Source organism: Pezoporus flaviventris, unplaced genomic scaffold, assembly GCF_033815535.1.
Source record: "Pezoporus flaviventris isolate CSIRO_AGI_PZ_B2104156 unplaced genomic scaffold, CSIRO_AGI_Pfla_v1 ptg000050l, whole genome shotgun sequence".
In the NCBI taxonomy this organism is placed as follows: domain Eukaryota; kingdom Metazoa; phylum Chordata; class Aves; order Psittaciformes; family Psittacidae; genus Pezoporus; species Pezoporus flaviventris.
The window spans coordinates 3,340,100-3,354,508 of NW_026892598.1; positions in this window are offsets into that span (position 1 = coordinate 3,340,100).

Sequence of the window (14,409 nt, forward strand, 5' to 3'; positions counted from 1 at the left end):
TGGATTGCTGACAGTCAGCCATTAATCTGAAGCTCTATTTTTCAGCTCAGAATTTTATGCCTATTATACCACAGCCAGGTTTTAACATGGTTTGTATTATTTAATTTACTTAATGAGATATACATATGTATATATGTATGTATATATATGTATATATCTACATATATATGTATGTATATATATATATTTTCAGTATCTTAATTAAACTAAAGAATACTAGAAAACTAATGGTTATAATGGTCTTAAAGTCCCTCCTGGGAATTAGCTGCAGAATGGTGTTTTATTCCCCACATTAAACATAAAACATGGAGCCCTATTCTGATTCAGCATATAGGCTGTCATAAATATGACCAACCAATCCAAATAGGGCCTTTTGCGTTCTTTCAAGGAAAGATGCACCGATGTGTGTGTCACTGGTATGATATAATTTCAATAGAGTGTCTGACCTTGAATTTGGAGTATCTCTTCTTCATGTAGCACATACTGGAGGAACAGACAAATTCTTCTGGCTTTAATTAGTTAAGTAGTCAACTTGTTTTGAATAGGCCATTGAAATGAATGGAACAATTTAATCTTCCCCCACCACCACCTTCCATCTGCAACATCACTTTACTCAAATACATATTCTAGAAAAAGTAAATCCCACTGTATTTTTACTTCCTTTTCCTGTAGTGAACAAGGTTGTGAAACAGGACTACTTGCTTAATTTCACATGTCCTAGGTTCTAAACACTGTACTAGACCCTTAAGGTACCATATTACTTATTTTTTATTATGAAAATGGAACACATACAGAACATTATTAATACAGCAGTTATGAGAATTAATAACTTTAAAAATATGTATTTTGAAAAAGAAAAAAAAAAACATAGTAAAGTAAAAACGTAACATCACTAGTTACTTCAGGAAACAACAGGACCTTTGCATTATTACTAGAAAGGATCCTCTAGCAACACTGTAAACATGAGATTTCAGCAATATTGATTTCTTGCAATAAGGAAGAGTCACGCTCACACTCTTCCAGACTACTCTTTCACTGGAGTTGATGAAGAGCAAGTTGATGAAGAGCAAGTTGCAGATGATAGTTTCTAATAGTGTGTTTGGAAGCTTGAGGATGCATACAGTAGACAAAGTGGGTACAGTATAGTACAAAGTAAGTACAAAACTGAATAAAACCTGAAAACGTAAGTTTGTTGATGTTGTCTTTCTGTCTTTAACATGTGGTTTAAACAGTAGGACCTACTTGCCTGCCACAAATCTTTGCAAAGACCAGCCTGGTCATTCTGACTTAGAAGAGGATAAATTAATAATTTCTTAAGATTTGCCAGGATTGAGATACCATATTTCAACTTAATGTTTTTCAAACGGAAACGAGTTCTGAAGACAAAGGTGTTTAGGGCAAGATACAAATTCAATTTTATATACATGTCAGTAAAGAAAAGTGTGTCTACCAGAGGTGTAATATTCTTATAATTTTTTACAAGATCTGGCTAAGGCAGAAGAATGATTAAAAGCTGCACATTGTCCCTGTCTGTTTGTGCTCACTGTGTGTCTCTGTGTCACAGCTTATTGGTTTACTGCAATGGGAAAAAAAAAAATAAATCACTCCACAGACCAAGAGAACAAGATCCATTCTTCTTAGTGAATACCAAAGGAAAGACCTGCATTTTCAGTCAACCAAAATATACTATAATCTTGGAAATAGTTGTGTTAATGTAATCAAGTCCACACTCAAGCATTTCATAATACAATATATACATGTAGGCTGTTTAAGTAATTTCTCTTCAATACTAATTTTGCTGAGAACTATATTAAATGGTGGCATACTTAGCCAGTCAATGCTATCCTTATGTTTGCACTACCTGTACCTCCCTTTCTCAAGCACACAAGTCCAACCTTGCTTTTTTAAGCAAAAACCAAGCCTGGTTTTTAATATGTTTGAGAACAACAAAGTCTTACCAAAAGACCAGTTTAGAAGATGCTTTATTGTGAGTCTGACATTAAAAGCTTTCTAGGCTTAATGAAATACAAGCATGAACGTTATGATATAGCCCCAGCAGATTTACACTCAAGTCATTGCAAAATTGTCTCTGAAGAGAGGAATTTCTATAATTTCTCAGTAATATTTAGACTTTTCTTCTGTCACAAGACCCTCACTGAACTATGAAGGTGACCTGTTGACACTAATATAGTCTGTCACTACTCTGGCTTTGCACAGATGTAGCTTGAGTCTGTTGTGATGCTGTTCATTTTCATTAAACTGAGATGAAAACTGGAAATGCACAAGGCTAGCTAAGGATAACTATAAATGCTCATAATACTAACTTTTTCCACTTCCATATTTTAACTTCTTCAGATGGCAACATTTCAAAATGCCAAGGAGGAAAATTCCCAAGCTTAATGATCTTTTGTCTCTTTGGTCTTGAATGTACAAGAATTCTAAAATTGTACCCTTTTGTAGGTTTTCCTTTTTTTAAATGAAAAAGCACAACCTTTTGAAAACCTCTCCCTATCATTTCCTTCAAAATAAATAAAGGAACCACCACACACATCTACTATGACATGCCAGATTTCAATTTAATTCAAATGGAGACAAGGGCTGAAGACAGAAGCATTTAGAACAAGAAAACAAATTCAGCTTGCTTATATACATTCCACTTCTGTCTATAAAACCTGCAACACATCACTTATTACAGTCCTTGACTATTCAGAATTAAGTGCTACCTTTATGCAAAAGAGATTTCACTTCACTGAGAATAAACATTTAAGAAATTAGAGAATAATTTAGATCTTGGCCTACCATCCTGTTTATACATTTATTTAAACTGACATTGCAGTAGAAGCACTCTTATTCTTAATCGAGCAGGGGTTTACTGTGGCATTATTTCTGGTGTTTACTAATACTTCAGCCTTTGATGGAGTGCTAAAGATTTTTAACACAAAAATAAAAAACCCACACAGAACATTTGGTTCAGAATTTTCTAACAAAAATGTTAACATAGCTTAGTTTGACAACTTCAAAACAATTGTAATATGCTCAGGAAAACCAAAAACTTTCACAGCTTCAATGCTTTCCTTGGAAGTTTATGTGTTATAGTTGGCAGGCCATGAGACCTTCTGTGAAGGTCCTTTTGGGCTTCTGTAGAAAAGTGCTGAATGCAGACCTAATACCTAGTTTCTTTCCATTTGGTCAATGAAAACTGTGTATGAAGAAGTTCTGTTTGGTCTGACTTACATGATTTTCTTAAGTTGTAGCTAATTACCAAACTCCTAGGTTTGTTGGAAAGAAACATAGTTGGAAATTTGATAGACGCTATAATAACTGGCATCTTGTTTCTTCCCTTTTCTGTGATCAGTTTTGCTTATGATTCATAATAAAGGAGAAATACAAAATTCCAGGGGGTATTTGAACTCAAGGTTTTAGGTGGCTTGTCTTCCTGAAATGTACTGCAGGTTAAACTAATGTAGTGTTAGCATTACAGTGTGCAGACACAGACCTGGTTTTCCTTACTCATAGTCTGATTTAGTTATAGATTAATACATGGCATGCTAAGGCACATGGAAACAACAAGGTGCTTGGTGACAGCCAGCATGGCTTCACTAAGGGGAAATCCTGCCTGACCAATTTGGTGGCCTTCTATGATGGGGTTACAGAACTGATGGACAGGGGTAGAGCTGTTGATGTCATCTACCTGGAGTTGTGTAAAGCATTTGACACTGTCCCACACAACATCCTTGTCTCTAAATTGGAGAGACATGAATTTGATGGACGGACCACTCAGTGGATAAAGAACTGGCTGGATGGCTGCACACAAAGAGTTGTGGTCAATGGCTCAATGTCCGGCTGGAGACCAGTAACAAGTGGCATCCCTCAGGCATCGGTGTTGGGACCGGTCTTGTTCAACATCTTTGTTGCTGACATGGACAGTGAGATTGAGTGTGCCTTCAGCAAGTCTGACTACGACACCAAGCTGTGTGGTTCAGTTGATACGCTGGAGGGAAGGAATTCCATCCAGAGGGACCTCGACACGCTTGTGAGGTGAGCTGATGTCAACCTCATGAAGTTTAACCATGACAAGTGTAAGGTCCTACACCTGGGTCGGAGCAATCCCAGGCACAGCTACAGGTTGGGCAAAGAAGAGATTCAGAGCAGCCCTGCAGAGAAGGACTTGGGGGTGTTGGTAGATGAGAAAATGAACATGGGCTGGCAGTGTGCGCTTGCAGCCCAGAAAGCCAACCGTATCCTGAGCTGCAATCAAAAGGAGCGTGACCAGCAGGTCGAAGGAGGTGGTCCTGCCCCTCTACTCTGCTCTTGTGAGACCTGGAGTATTGTGTGCAGTTCTGGTGTCCTCAACATAAAAAGGACATGGAACTTTTGGAACAAGTCCAGAGGAGGGCCACAAGGATGATCAAGGGACTGGAACACCTCCTGTATGAAGACAGGCTGAGGAAGTTGGAGCTGTTCAGCCTGGAGAAGAGAAGGCTGCGTGGAGACCTCATAGCAGCCTTCCAGTACCTGAAGGGGGCCTATAGGGATGCTGGAGAGGGACTCTTCATTAGAGACTGTAGTGATAGGACAAGGGGTAATGGGTTAAAACTTAAACAGGGGAAGTTTAGATTGGATATAAGAAGGAAATTCTTTCCTGTTAGGGTGGTGAGGCACTGGAATGGGTTGCCCAGGGAGGTTGTGAATGCTCCGTCCCTGGCAGTGTTCAAGACCAGGTTGGATGAGGCCTTGGGTGATATGATTTAGCGTAAGGTGTCCCTGCCCATGGCAGGGGGGTGGGAACTAGATGATGTTAAGGTCCTTTCCAACCCTAATTATTCTATGATTCTATGTGCACGTGTGTGTGAGAGAATAATCTGTGGAGAACTCTGCTAGAATTTCAAGTTGGTGTTATATAACATAAGTTTAAGGCTTTGTAGAAACAGACTTTTACCACAAATGAACATTTTAACTGTTATTTTAATTCTCAGCTCAGCTAAGACTGATTGATAGAATATGATTCAGATTTTTCTTGTCAGTTTAACTGTAAACGTAGGATTATCATTTGCAAATGATTGGTGTCTCAGAAAAATAACAGTGTGTATCCAGAGATCACTGAAGCCAAAGAGAGTTGTATTTTTCTTTACAGAATGAGCTGTCCTACATTGTTCCAGGTTTACAGCACAAAAATAAGCTAACTTAGGTGAAAAATATATTGGTATTCTGATTTAACAGATACTAGTGAGCTCCTAAATGCTAACATCTGACCTAAACCCTGGGTTAGCACAACTATTTAGACATTGCATCTCCTTATAGAGTCTGAAATGACTAAGCGAACCAGGATTTTGGAGGACACCTATGTGAAAAAAGAAGTGTACAGAAAAGTTTGGAAAAATGCACTGCTACTTGAAATTTCCTGTGATTCACATTTGTTAAGTATCCTCTATCAGCATTTAATCTTTAAAGCAGCTTCATCTGAGTCATCACAAAGGAAAGTCTTTTCTTTTTTGACTTTTTGCATTCTGCAAGGCATTAATTTTTATTTTTTTTTTTTTGGGTGGTGGGGGGAAGTTGAAGTTGAGTTATTAAGATACCTTTGAACATTTCAAGGAACAGTGCTGAAAGCTCCAATGCCAGCTCAGTCAAACCTCTGATATTTGCTGTTATCTCCATGCATGTTTACAGTAGCTGACATATGAAAAAGCTTGGAAATAATTTGAGTTTCCAGGCTATGAAACAAGCCAATTTCGAATCTAAATCTGGCTGTCAAGTCACTTCATTGGATTAATCTGACAGAAAATGAAAGCACACAAATGAAAGAATCTTTTGGCAAGCCCCAAAATATGGGCACACATCTGCAAGACGAATGATTAGCTCAGGGGTGTCCTTCCAAAAAATCACTCAGGAACCCCTACCCCCACCCATACAGAAACTAGTCCTTTTTGTTCTTCAAACATTTATTTATAGGATTATAAAGGGGAAATGGAGGAGAGAGGGCTTGGGACTTTGATGATAGCGAAAGTCTGTACAGCCCAAAGGTGGTAAAGGAGATAAGCATTATAGGATTAGAAGGGTATGACATATTTGTGTTTCAATTGAGGACACCATTTCAGCCTGAGATGTCGCTTTGGTTGTCAAAGTAGATTTAACAAATATATTCTACAAAAAAAAAAAAAAAAAAGAAAGATGGGGGTTTTTCAATGACATGTGATTGATTGCTTTTGGAAAACAAAGGAGGGAACCCTGTGTTACGGATTAATACCACTCCTCTGTAAATGTCTCATGTCTTACACTGTTACTTTTCACAGTGCGTCTCAGACAAGGGTGCACAGAATACCAAGGAGATAAAAAGATATTTGGAGTTTTGGCACTAGAATCTGTACAAAACTGCTTGCTATCAGCAAAATGTACTTTCCTTTCAATACCTTTCTTACTGTTCAAAAGGAGTAGAAAAAGGAGAAGAGGAAGAGAAATGATGGATGAAAACATATGGTAGGGTATAAAGAAGACGAGGAATTCAAAAACATGAGGGCTGAAAAAGTCATCGTAGTAACGTTGCTTATTCTGAAAGGTTAATCTTTCATTTCATGGTGACTATGAATGGCTACAGGAGTAGTCAATGGTCTGTGTTTCTTTAGAAGCAAAACAACATCCTAGTACTTCATGCTACACCTATTGTAGCAAGAGTTTGTGAAGAAAACTTGCCACTGTTTGACGAGGTTAATTATTGCATATAAGCTGTGAACAGGTTTGTAAAAAAGAGGACACACAAGAAATAACCTTTATTCTATGTCTTCTGGTTTCAATACCTGCTAAGAAAGTAGGCACATATCGTGGGCTGGAGCAATTGTTAATGAATTCATTGGACAGTATGCACAGAGTGGGGCCTTATCTCACCCACCTTGCTGCTGACTTAAGCTTGGCTTGTTGACCTTCAGTATGACAGAGACAGCAGGAATCATAGAATCACAGAATGGTTTGGGTTGGAAGGGACCTTAAAGATCATTTAGATGCAGCCCTGCTAGTGGCAGGGATATCTTCCACTAAACCAGGCTGCTCAAAACCCCATACTACCTGGCCTTGTACACTGACAAGGATGGGATAACCACAGTTTCTCTGGGCAGCTTGTACCAGGGCCTCACCACCCTCATAGTGAAGATTTTTCCCCTAATATCTAATCTAAATCTATGCTTTTTCACCTTAAAGCTGTTCTTCATTTTTCTATCACTAAATGACAAGCTCTGGTTTTACAGCAGGTGCAAGTGTTTTTTTGCCGCTTACATGGTTTATGCTGTTAGCCGCAAGAAAAAGGGAAACTGATTCTGGGAAAGGACTTAGAAAAAATAAAGAACACCTAGTTTGTTTTCCTCTGAATCATGGCAAGCCCACCTGCAAATAATGGTTATTTAAAAATGAAAAGTAGAAGCAAACTCTTGTGTCTTACTCTGAGATAAAAAATATGTTTTGCTCCACCTTGAACAAACCTTTTCACGTTAGCATTAAATTCTGCAATTTTTTTTTTTTTGGGGGGGGGGATAGTGGGAAAAGAAATAGGCTTAGTAGATTAGTAGATCTTCTTGGTAAATCACCAATCCTACCTAAAAAACAGGTTAATTTTTACTTGTACAGCTGTAGTCATCAAGGTGCATTATCTCAGCACACTGCTACAGAATTGGTTGGAGACCTTCCTTCATTCCCTGGTTTATGTGGCACACCATCACTTTCTTGCAAGGACGCAATGCAGCTTCAGATTCACTTGAAGATGGATTTCTAGCCATTGGATATACTATGGCTGAAACTATGTGATCAGTAAAAGAAAATAACAATGTGTCCGTTATTAGAGTGGTTACAGCACAAAACCATACTTAAACCATTAAATACAAATGAATAAACCTCCTTGTGAACACTAGATAGAAATAATTGGACAAAGGGATTTCAGGAAAGGTATGTTATTTTTTTATCAGCCCTTCCTTCAGATGTTTTTCTGCTTGCTTTTCTTTGTTCTCTGCACAGTGTGTCTCACTCTCTCTGCCTCCTGTTATATTTCACTTGCTTTTACTGGGTGAAATCAGTTTGAGAAAGACAGGAGGATAAAATTAGCAATTTTACTTTTCATAAGCATGGCTTTGTGTCTTGGCGGGGGGGTCTCACTGGTTTTTGCAGAATTTTTAATCTCTGCTTAATATTATCCTTTAGAGAGTAAATTGTGTGTATCCTTTAGAGAGTAAATTATTACAAACAACGAGGAAAAATGCATTTTGAATCACTATGTCCTGATTGTGAATTTCACTTTGCCTAGGAGTTTTTCTGTGTGTAGCCTTCATGAGCAGATTTAATAGTGGTTGTTTCAGATTTCTGTGCTTTTGCAGAGTGAAATGAAATATCTGGAATGGAAGCATTAATATATGACCGACATTTTCTGAAATTTCTACACCTACGTGTCAATCAAGATTACTAAAGTTTTTGAGAGTTTTATTATTAACATAGAGGCTGTCAGAATAAATATCAGGCAGGGCTACGAACATATAACTGAAAGTGAAATGGAGACAAGTAATGGCTGGATAAGTCTATAACAGAATGTGAGCTGGTCGCATATAAGACTGCAAAAGAAAAACTGAATTTCCATTTTACAGTTTTAAAATAGAACATGCTTTACACTGTTTTTAATAGAAAGATTGATATTCTGTGTTATGGTCAGTGATGATATGAAAACCTAAGTCTTTGAAATTCTGTTTTCTATGAAACTTGAAAACTTGTTTTGTTGGTTAATTTGCAAATATTTCATATAGTTACCCATGCAATTCATGAACTTTAAAAACCATAGAGTCAACTTGCTTTTCTTGTCAAAACAACTGTTTGAGGGTGTGTTCTGAAACTCCTTTTTGCAAGAAATGGGGTTTAGTAAACACCAGGCTGAATACTTTTGGGACAGAAGTGTACAAGTCACCCAGGCACTATTCTGTACTTAGCAAGAGAGTTACTTGGAGACCCTCATCTGTAAGCCAAGCTGACATGGGTAGCTCCATGTCAAAATTCAGTCACTAACTGGCTTTCAGTTCTCAACCTGAGACAGCATCAAGAAGCTGTGTGCAGCTTTGCATGTGAATAGGATAAATAAATTAGTGCACTAAGGCATACTTGTCATCTCTTGAAAGCTGTACTGTAAACAGAAGCATTTGTCAAGAAAGAACACATTTTTAAATGCTCTTAGAAGCTGCTGGACTGGAAAGGACTCATAGAGTAAGAGAATGGGAGCCTTGGAGGGTTGTAACACAAACAGGTGTCACTTTCTTATGTCTTCAAATTCACACTTCAGTAACCTTGTTTATCTGATAAGCTTGTGACCCTAATTCAAATAAAATGCTAGGCTCGAGTCAAATTCTTCACTAGTGTCTTAGTCACAACAGTTAATTTTATTTTCTCCAGTGACCAAAAAAAAAAAAAAGTATCTTTGAAACAAGTACATATTTAGCCGAGCAATTTATTCTTTAGACTGACTCTGAAGCTAAATCTGACAACGTACATCAAGTTACTACTAGTAGAAGGTAGTGTTAAATTGGTGTTAAATAAAAATCCTACAGAGAAAAAAATACGCAACCTAAATGGCAGCAAGAGATACCTACTGTTATTAACACAAAAATTAGCAAGATTAAAGTAACTTCATTATCTGCAACTATAAAGTTAAGGAATTTCAACAAATCAAATACATGGCTATAGAGAGATGTCAATCCCTCTATCAAACCTCCCATAGTCCATCATTATTGACTTTGTTTTCATGTCAAAGCTGAAACACTGTGACCTGCCCAAAGAAGGCATGCATACATATACAGGGTTTTCCCGTGTGCTGACATGCAGATTCAACAGCATTTTGCCCTGGTGCAAAAGATTCTTGTAAGGTCTCTGTCCTCTGGGAAGTCTTTCCTGGGCACTTGCAGGTGCAAAACTTCACCTGCTCCCGGATGCCAGAGGAAAATGCAGCAGTAAAATAATGGAGCCTAAAGAAATAACTACGGTCTTAGGGTTTAAAAGGACCGAGTGCAATGTGCAATTTGTGCAGAGCCCTGAATTTGCTACTACATTTCAGTCTTGCTATATCAGGAATGAAGGAAAAACAGTAATACATGGTGTAGGGTACATTTAGAAAGTCCTGGAGAATGCAGATTTATGCCTTGGATACTCTCCAATCCACTGGCATAGAGTCAAAGCACCAAATATTTCTGTCCTCAAGGGTGGGAGGAGGGAAAAAAATTACTTCAGGTTCACAGTGTAGTCATTTTATTAAATGTCTATTCTTATAAGGAATATATAAGCAAGGCTGAAATCAGAGCATTCATACTATGAGAGAAAAGACAATTTAGATTTCACCATCCCTGCAGAGATGGAACAGTTAAAAGCCAGTTATTGTTGTTTCAATGCCCTTGTTCTCTTCCCAGGCCTCCACTAGATGAGCTAAAGCCTGTTAGAGCACTTACTTTACACTTACTGTCTCTGCTACCTCAGGGCTGAATCCTTCTTCTGATACACTTTTGTCTTCTTTTACCAAGAGAACCTTGGTAAAGTTTCAGCTAGCAAGGATTTGATACTCTTGAAAGACATAGAACAGGTGACAAAATGTTTTAAATTTTAATAATATTTTTCATTTTGCAAGCAAGAGTTTCTAAGTGAAACTAATAAGATAATGGAAAGCTTTTGGGTTTTTTGCTTTTTTTTTGTTTTTTTTTTATGGTTCAGAGAAAGAATTCCACTAAAATGTATGTATAGAACATATACAAAGTTTTTTCTATCGATTTTAACTAACCTGTTCATGTGAAATATGATGTAATACCCTTAAACAGCAAACATGAAATGACTAATGTAAGAAATCTGGCTTAAAGAGGGCAAAACTTAACATTTCAGATTTCCTTCTTACTGTATATCTGATTTGTATTGCAGTTACTCTGAAATAATATTTGCTGATGCCAGACCAGTGAATATCACTGTATGAAAATCTAATACTACGTAATGTTTGTTAATAAGATAGGAACATTGCATTGTGTTAGACCTTCTCCCAGGGAAAGTCACATCACATCTTACTAATGTCTAAGTAGATCTTGCAGAACTATTCAGCTGCGCACTCTCTTCTATGCTGGGCCTCACTTTTCCTCCCACAAATACTTTCCTTCAGACCAACCTCCTTGCATAATGTATGCTATTTAGCACCAATTCAACCACCACAGAAAGAAATTAGAAGTTCATGTAATTCTCTGAATGCAGACACCAAATAAAAGGGTCAGCCAGATTAGACAATAGGGAACACAGGCAACTACTTCAGAGGAAATCTGTCCTGGACAACAGGAAATCTTTAACTACCATCAATTTTGTGTTCTCTGTACATTATTAAGACTTCTTTATTATACTTAATGTCAAGTAAACACATTCCTTTTCCATCATGACTATCTCACAGGAGGCATTGCAGCCTGGACAGTACTCCCTGATAGAGCAAAGTGTTTGGTAGTCACTATGCTCATTGCAGGTAGATAGGAAAACCACTGAAAGTGTAAAAGGTAGTGTTTGTAAAGCTAACATGCACATTCTATCTTATGGTAAAAGCCAGAGACCTCTTTTTACTCAGGAAGACTCTAAACACATGTACACAAACACAAAATATAGCAAGATCTTCTAAATTTCCTGTTCAGGGGAAGACTAATTTTCAAGCTGAAATTTTTGATTAGTAGATCGATAGATTTCCTTGTGGCTTTGACTTGATGCGGCAAAAGCATGCGCTGGATATCTGATCTTTGCATCATCCAGATGAGGGATGTGATGGAAAAATACTGACATCTGTCCTGTGAGCCTGGGTCTGGAGACACCATGGAGGAGGAAGCGAGTAGGGAGGTGTAGCTCATATCAGAACTCAGAAATCTAGACACAGTGCTGCATGTAAATATGGGGTGCTGTATTAGCGGCCGCTTTTTTAGTCATGTCCTGTCCAGTATTCTTTTTCTCTTTCCTGTCTATTCTGGTTGCGATGTCCATTATTTAAAGTTTTCTCTTTTTGTACACACACATGTATGAACAGAAAGGAGATTTTCAACACTGACGCACAGTGAATTTTGGAGTTGTCAGCATGGAAATGTCGTGCATACATGATGACAATTCCCGTGTCTAGGTTATTCAGAAAGATCTACTTAATTTATTGCAACCTAAGTTTAGGATTTTAATCTTTTTAACATTAAAAAAGAAAAATCCGCTTTGACTGACTCTTTTTTTGTAAGAAGAAAGGCTTTCCCAGAGGAAATCTCGAATGCAGACTTTTCTGGAGAAATTTGTATCTCATAGTGGCAAGATCCTCAAAATAAAGCCTTGTGAGTCTGACAGACCTTTAACTATAGCACAGCAGTGCTGCCAAAAGCAACTAAGACCCATTGCTGCTTTTCTGCAGCAGTAAAATTGATGCTTTAAATAAGTCTTACAACAGGATTTCTCTGCTAATTGCAGAAATAGATAACATGTGCCTTGAGCAGCCATTATTCATTTGACAGGGTCATGGTTTAAGCCCTAGCCAGACAGCTTGTTCACTCACTCCCAGTGAGTGGTGCCGGGCTGAGAGCAATTGAGGGCCCCCCCACACCGGGGCTCTCCCTTCCCTGCTCCCGGAGGAATGGGGAGGAGGATTGAAAGAGTGCAACTCCTACGGGTTGAGACAAGAACAGTCCAGCAACCAATGTACAACACAAATCACCACCGCTACCACCAACGACAACAATGACAAGAGAAAATAACAAGGGAAGAGAATACGATACCACCGGCCAAGAAAACGAGTTCCACCCGGAAGCCCCTGTCCTTCCGGGTAACTCCCAGTTACCCCCCACCCCGGGCATGACGTGCTGTGGTATGGAATACCTCCTTGGCTAGCCTGGGTCAGGCGCCCCGTCTCTGCTTCCTCAGGGCTTCCCCTCCTCCCTGGCAGAGCATGAGCCTCACAAAGTCCTTGGTCAGGGTAAACATCACTTAGCAACAACGAAAAACATCGGCATCACCAGCACTGTTCGCAGGCTGGAAGTCAAAACACAGCACTGCACCAGCTACCAAGAAGGAGAAACATGACTGCTACTGCTAAACCCAGGACAGACAGTAATTTTTCTTAAACAGTAAGTGGCATTCTGTTTCAATAGCACTCAAGGGCCTGATATTCCCATAAGAAATGTTAAAATTCTTCCATTAAGGAAATCACTGGCTTGTGGATTGTGGCTTTTAAAACTCAAATTACCTGAGGTGGTCTGTGTTTGGCTTCTTTTAATCAGCAGGTTTCATACGCAGAGGCAAATAACAGAACTTGCTTTCAGAGTTCTTTTTCACTCTTTTCAGAGTATTTCATATCCTATTAGCCTGGACAAAGTATTTCAAATATGGTAAGCAAAATCATTCATGTTAATTTTTAAAAATGTTAAATTTGTCTAAGAAAGAAAGTTGATATCTCAATGAAAAATGAGCATAAATGCTACTCTGCAGATGGGATGATTTTTAGTGAGTTGTTGGACCCCAAAAAGTAGCAAGGCCAGCTACATTAGTTTCTCAAAGCTTCTTTAGTGGTAGAACCCTGTGTGGTGTGTGGGGGTTCCTAAGCTCTCAAGAAGTTCAGGTTTTCTGCTGTTGATTTCCCAGCCCTTGTGTTCCCATTGCCTGGGAGAGACCTGCCAGACTAAAGTGATACAGGTAACATTTTTCATCCCCCATCCTTGCAACTCCTTTTGCTCCATTGTTTGTGTGACTTGAGCTATTACTTCATATATGTTATGAATATGAATATTCTTAGAATTGAATAGGATATTGGGTTCACTGCAGATTGCTTGCTCAGCTCATGAGAGCTTGAGTTTCTAAGCAATTGAGCAGATACAACATTAAAAGATTTAATGAGCATTAAAGTCCAGCTAACAGAGAAGCTCTAGATTTTGTCACCCCAGTAAAAAAGAATACTTAAGAGTGGCATAGAGATGAGTACAAACTGTCAATGATTTTGTGAAATACTGAACTTCTATCAAGAACATGAGATCTATGTAATAAAATTAATTAAATAGTAATCATAAATGACAATTCAGCATATTAAGAAAGAGAAAACTAGCATAAGAAAGCACTACAAGGGAATTTAAAGTTATATAAAAGAAAATGAATTTGAGACTGCAGCCATCGTCTCTTCATGAAAAAATGTTTTATTGGTTGATATGCTAGCCAATTTAAAATATACGCTTATATTAACGCTTGAAGCATTGCTTGAAATGTTAAAGGGAAAACCTCTTACATACAATAATTAATATCATTAGCATGAAGAATGATTAAATTGTCTTCAATTCAGCTCCAGAGAGAAATTTAAACGATTTAGAGTTGTGAGTAGTGAATAGTGAAATGCTGCATTTCAGGGCTTCTGGAGAAAATGTTATTAATTGG